Raw genomic sequence first — 7285 nt, 5'->3', positions numbered from 1 at the left:
GATTAAACACCTGCACAACACCATTTTCTTAGGGAATGAGCACAAGAGGCAAATGCGTATCAGATCCTCATATCTGGCGATCATTTCAAAGCGTGATAAAGATCAGAGGATAGAACATTGTGTCGCTATCATCATTACAGCCTCAGGTCTTTGGACAGTGAATGATTGACGCAGAGATCAGTAGAGGAACATGACACTGTAGCGTGAAACACCTTTCATGAGACGGACAGAGTGTCCCAGACAGGTACAATGTATACAGATCGACACTCTTAATACTGTTTAATTTTTAAAGGAACAGTAGACGGAAATTTGCAGTGTTAGGAGTGACACTGCTTTTCACAGTGCTATGGATTAACTAATGTTAACCTAGAAGATCCAGATGTGCTATTTTTCAATATGTTTATGATCAAAACATGATATCCAAAAGAATGGTTAAAGATATAAGAACTCAATTTAATTGGAGAAGATCATGAATTTGAGCAAGAACAATGTTCACCAAAACATCTAGAATAATGGGGTGATTTTAACCTGAAAAATTATCTGAAAAATCTTGGTTAATTAACCTTATAAGGTGTCTTTGTTACATTGTAATTATAAGTTTAAGTTCTGAGTAATATTAATTAACAACGTGTATTTAGTATAGGGTTAGGTTTTGGGTTTGGTTTAGGGTTAGTTGCATGTAATTATGCATAATTTAATGTTATTATTACTGTAAGTACATTATTTTTTCTTTTTTTCTCCATTCTGTCACCTGACGGAGTTTTGGTTTCTTGCCACTGTCGCCTTTGGCTTTTGGCTTGCTTAGTTGGGGACACTTAATATTCAACAATATTGTTGATCTGCCTGCATTGACTCCATTGTATGAGAACTAAACTGAGCTGGACGATGACATTACTGTTTTCTCCAGAGTGGCTATATATATATATATATATATATATTAGAGGTGGGCATAGATTAATTTTTTTAATCTAGATTAATCTAGATTTATTTTGAAATTAATCTAGATTAATCTAGATTAAAATGGCTCATTTGAATTCTGCCGAAGGCATTCAGAATATGTGTGCTACCCAAATAATGACTATAAAAGAACGGGTTTCTCAAGCCAGGTGGCGCATTAGACCAGGGGCTCATCTCCTGTTTCCAAAATGCATCACAAACTGCTTGAGAAAGCTGTTCTACTCATAGACTGTAAAAGGTTACTACTGTACTGTTACCGTCCATAGGCAACATTAGGTAGGCCTATGTTATTATCAACTACTATAGGCTATCAATTAGGGATGGGCGATATGGCCTAAAATCCATATTGTGATATACATTGCAGCCTCTTGCGATAACAATATACAGTATATTATAATAAAACCATTTCAGAACAGGTTACACAGACCCTGCTAAACAACTGCTAAATGTATTTTTTTTAAAGGGTATATGTAGTTTTGAGAACATATATTGTGCAAAACTGTGAGTATACAACATAATTTTGCAGATAAATAAAATTTAAGTACACTAGCTGCAGAGACTTAAGTAGGTCTAATGTTTATTATAGCTTTGAGCTTATGAAACCCCAAACTTAAAGTGATAATATTGTCTAACTGATGTCTTTTCAGTTAAAAAGAAACACAACAACGATTCTTAAAATCGGGCGTAGACAGAGATTATGTGTTGACGTTACACCACTAAGATATATTGGAATGAGAATAATACGCGCGCGCTGGTATTCAGTGATATCATGTTTCGTTTTGAATTTGAGGTGGTAGAACGGATTAGTCGTGTGTTAACTTACCGAACCGTTACCCCACACACTCTGTCTATAGTTTGCTGCTGTTTGTCGGACGGCTTAAATCCGAACCAAGTCCAAATAATGGATGTTGCAGCTTTCACTTTCAGCCGTGTTTACTTAAGATGACGACGAATATGCGTTGCAGCCGGGTTTACCTCGCGGCCGCGGGTAGATTGCGTCATCATCTCCCAACCCAACTTGGGGAATAGATTAACGGCGATATTTTTTTTATCGCGCGATAAGAGTCTCGCGTTAACGCAGCGCGTTAACGCCGATAACGGCCCACCACTAATATATATATATATATATATATATATATATATATATATATATATATATAAACATTAAATCACCAGATGATATTTAAAAGAATATTAAAATATAGTTATATTATTATTTATAATTACCCAAGATATAGATAATACCTTCAGTATTCATTTGTTATTTTGGCCATAAAAAGGTGATATTTAAATTATATCATGGCTACAAAACACTTTTATATATCTACATTTCTATGTAAATATTAAAATGTTTATTATTTAAATAAATACATTACAAAATGTTTACAAAACATTACATTACAAAATTACAAAAAAAAAAGAACAGCTTAAAGGAGAACTCCGGTCAATTTTAACATTGAGCTCATTTTTTTGTACATTTGGAGTGCTGTCAATACAGAGAACAACGACAAAAATCGGTGTTGCCTACACCGAGTTATTCTATTTTTAAAATTTGCACCCTGTTGACTTCAATGGGGCAAGTACTAAACCTGCTTTTAGCCTCTTAACATCCTTGATGTGTCATTACAAGTGCACAGGTCATGTGAGTGATTCCTTCTGAGTGAACACGAGTGAGTCTGACTGCAGTAGATGTGAAAGAAATGTATAAAAATGATGTTATTTAAGCCAGCGCAAATACCTTTGTTTACATCCTGTTTTTCGGTTGAAGTCCAAAGTAGTCGATTGCAGAGTTCACGCGCGTGATCATAGGTATTAAACCTATGCGTGTGAACTCTGCAATCGACTACTTTGGACTTCAACCGAAAAACAGGATGTAAACAGGTATTTGCGCTGGCTTAAATAACATCATTTTTATACATTTCTTTCACATCTACTGCAGTCAGATTCACTCGTGTTCACTCAGAAGGAATCACTCACATTTTCTGTGCACTTGTAATGACACATCAAGGATGTTAAGAGGCTAAAAGCAGGTTTAGTACTTGCCCCATTGAAGTCAACAATTTTAAAAATAGAATAACTCGGTGTAGGCAACACCGATTTTTGTCGTTGTTCTCTGTATTGACAGCACTCCAAATGTACAAAAAAATGAGCTCAATGTTAAAATTGACCGGAGTTCTCCTTTAAAGAAGTAATCAAATACATCTGTCAATATTCAAATAATAATATTACACTTTACATATAGCGCAGCCTCCTATACGTTTGTAAAGAGACATGTAGAACTGATAAGTTTCAGTAGGTTGTCAGTCTCATTTTATTTTAAGAAAAATTGCTTAGAATTGGTTTTGGTAAAAAGGCCGGCCATGTTTTGCTGCACATTACCAAGAATACTGCCAAGTGTACTCAGAAAATGTCCTACTATGGTCTGAAGCATTTGCAGTTTGGCCACTAAGAACAGATTCCCACGCTGCCTCTGTGCCCACATGACTTCTGTTCTCTCTTAAGTCTCCAGCTTCTTGACCACACAAGTCCAAACTGGAGATCTTTAAGATTGTTGTTCTCACAGAAATACAACAGGAATGTCGGTCAGGATAAGGGCCCACCCAGTGTTTCATAAAATGAGCTGATAAGACCACCAGCCTGTCTGGATGATAAAGTCCTATGATTTCAGGGACAGACCATGTTCATATTGTTCCAGCTCATTTTCAGTCCTTCTGGTTCTTTCCTGAAGTCCTATAATTAAACTCCCTTTAAATAGAGGACAGCCACATTTATTTCACACGCTGCTACATGCAGTCTTACCACTAACTTAAAGAACTGAAAATGACAGGAAGAGCTACAAAACAATTATTAATTATATTTTAAAACATCAAGGTCTGACAGTGTATACTTTGTGTGTACGATAAGTGGACTTATCTTCAAGGAAAGTGTAAGATAGGGCACATCTGTGATGTCAGAAGCAGCACAGGATACAGCTCAGCACTTTAATTGGTAGAAATTCTTAGAATTGTAACAGGAAAACGCGCTCTGGCTCTCCACATCACGCAGTGCTCAGTAGATGTTCTGCAGTTGTAAGCTCTGCAGTCTGATACAAGATTTATGCTGAATTTGATTCAATCTAGCATATTCCGTCTTACACTATGTGATATATTTGAACTTTTGCATGTATATTTCTTGTTTACTGATGATCTACAAGAAGGCATACTAGAATTGTATATTAAATGGGGAAAATGTGGTTGGTACCTGCTTGTGCAACTGACCGCCATGATGCTAATGTTCTGTGGGTGGTTGCCAGGGTGTTGCTAAGGTGTTTTGAATGTGTAAGTAGCAAGACTGTGAAAGTAGCAAGAAGCAATAGTGTTGCTTAGCTTAGCAAACATCACTCACTATTTTTAGTTTTTGAGTAGTATTCAGTCAAGGCTGTAACCATGTCTTGAACCATTTTTTTTTTTTGGAGGTGTGTGTATATATTTACTTTAAAATATGCACACATTCACTCTTAGGGCCCTATTTTAACGATCTAAGCGCATGGTCTAAAGCGCAGGGCGCACGTTCACTTAGAAGTTTTCTAATAGTCCGAATCCACTTTTGCTAGTTTAACGACGGGAAAAATGGTCGGCGCGCCAGGCGCATGGTCTAAAAGGGTTGTCCCTATTCTCTTAATGAGTAATGGGTGTGTTTTGGGATTTACGTGCGTTAAACCAATCAGAGTCTCATCTCCCATTCCCTTTAAATGCCAGTTGCGCTCGCGCCATGGCAGATTCGCTATTTACATGACGGAATTTGATAGTTAGTTGGGGGCCTTACGCACATAAATAGGTAGTTTCGTGCAAATTCATCTAAAAGTGCCAAATTTGGCACAGATGTAGCTAAGGTCATACTGAAATGATTTAGCTAGGGCGCCGGAGCCAGCGACCCTCAGGGCCAAGATGGCGGCCAAATCCAATATGGACGCTGCCGGAAAAGGGTTCCGATTATAACTTTAGAAGCACATGAGCTACAAATACAAACTTGATGTCTTTTTCAGCTTAATTGATCATGGGAAACACATTAAAAGCAATTTTAAAAAAACAACAACTTTATTTATAAAAATTAAATAATTTATCGGCCAAATTTTCTAATTGGGCCGATAATGATCAACACATCAAAAATTTACATATATCGGCCAATACCAATATGGTGGCCGATATATCGTGCATCCCTAGAATTTAGGCTTCAAAATCCATAAAAGTTGCATTCATTTGTGAAGATGATCATGATGAAATGTCAGAATCATAAACGTTTGTTATTCAGAGCTTATTTTCTGCAATAATCCAAAAATACTATTGGGTTTTTGTCAAGTGAACCAGGGTGATGCTAATTTTGCATTGTCTTCCAAAAATACTTCATCACTGCAGCTCTATTTAGGTTCAGTTTCTGTAAATGGTAACACTTCCCTTTTTTATTTGATTGGCCATCTCAAACATTTTGATACTGTTGGTCGCTGTTAGACCACCGAGGAAACATTTATTTGTCATCCTAACAACAAACAAGACTCAATGCAACATCAGTAATATCAAACATTGGTGTTGTATTGCAAGTGGGCAGTAATGTTTTTTTTTTACTGCAAGAAAACCTCTGCAACTATTGAATCATAGAGACAGATACTCAGATTTTCAAACACACCAAAGCCAGCAATCAAAAGTCAATATGAACTCAAATGTTTCTCCTCAAATTCCTCCAAATCCAAATGAGCTGATGTGCTACACATCGATTGTACAGCTCCATACTCTTACTGTCAACATCAGACTGACTATTTTTTTTTTTTTTTTGTAGTTTATTGATTTAAAAACGATTGTATTGCTTCCGCTAAAGAAAATAGTCTGTTCCGTCTCTACGGTTAGAATCCTGCGTCCATAGCAACGCTCTGTTTTTCATGGCAACGGTGTGTTATACTTAGCAGCGGTCTGTTATCAAGAAATAACAGACCGCATTCTACATTAGAATTCAACCAAACCATGTAATAAATATAGGCTATATGTATATATATGTGTATATATATATATATGCTGTTTAAATATATTCTCAGAGCTGTCATGATTCCAATTTTTATTTATTCCTATTTGTTGTCCATGCTGCTGGCAAGACATATTCTTTTTTTAATTTTGTTTCACTATGCTGATATTGCAGAATAACATACTAAATGTCTAATTGTGAACTCTTGTTTCTTGGAGCCCAGCCGAAGAGCAGTGTAGTATACAACAAAGATAAAGAGCAGGATAAAGTCTAGACCAGCTGTGAATGAAGAAAATACATCTTTGTTCTAGTTCCCACATCAGATCTGTTAATGAGGGATAAGGCCTAAATCGGAAGAGCGCATGCAAAACACTGACAAATTCTGCCCATCAATGCAAACTAAAGGAGTGAGATAATGTAAATACAGACACGTCATGTTTTAGACAGGGCTGTGTGGCATTCAGAAATGAATTTAGAAAGTCTTTACCATTGCTAACTTTAAACTGCAGCTCTATTTTGGAATGGATGATGACATTACTGTTTTCTGCAGAGCTGCATCATTTGAGGTTATTTCTTAATTGATGAACACAACATTTGAAGTATTAACAGAAATCTGCTCATAAAAATTTGAGTTAAACTGAATAAATGAACATTTAAATGAACGTTTGCTGAAAAATAACGAAGATGCAATTCAGTCAATTCCTCTTCCTGCCATTCCAATTCTGTAGGACGTGGACAAATCAATCACACTCAAGAACTGAAAAAGAGTAGAACATTTGTTTCTGTATTTCTCTTTTGTAACGTCAGCATCTGGTAATTGGAATAGCCAGAATGTACTGCTGAGTCAGATGTACTGGAAACCAACATAGTTGGGTTTAAAAGAGCAGAAAGAGAAAGGAAAACATGTAATCTTGACCATAACAATGTGTTTTGCTCTGTTGGCAGATACATTTCTGCACAACATTTCTGCGCACAGATGAGCTCTAAATGTTCCTGACCTACATTGAACAGTCCTATATAAAATGTTTCTCCGAATCCTAGTTGTGAGCAAATGGAGATATTTGCAAAAGTCCTCTACTTCTCAGATGCACGTTCTGAAGAAAAAGGACTCGAGTAATCTCGCATGAATCTCTTTCAGAAGAAATCTCAAAAAGATTTGCCAAGATATCAAATTCTGCAAATCAAAAGTCAGAGTTTTCACAATGTACACAAACATTTCTCTTCAAATGTTTGGTTCTTCCAAAGACCAAAAAAAATCACATCCACATGAATTGTATAGCTCTATAAAGTGAATACATTTTAGGAGAAACATCTCAGGCAATGTTGATACTAACTT

Source organism: Squalius cephalus (assembly GCF_949319135.1).
Source record: "Squalius cephalus genome assembly, chromosome: 6".
NCBI lineage: Eukaryota > Metazoa > Chordata > Actinopteri > Cypriniformes > Leuciscidae > Squalius > Squalius cephalus.
This window is presented reverse-complemented; position numbering follows the sequence as displayed.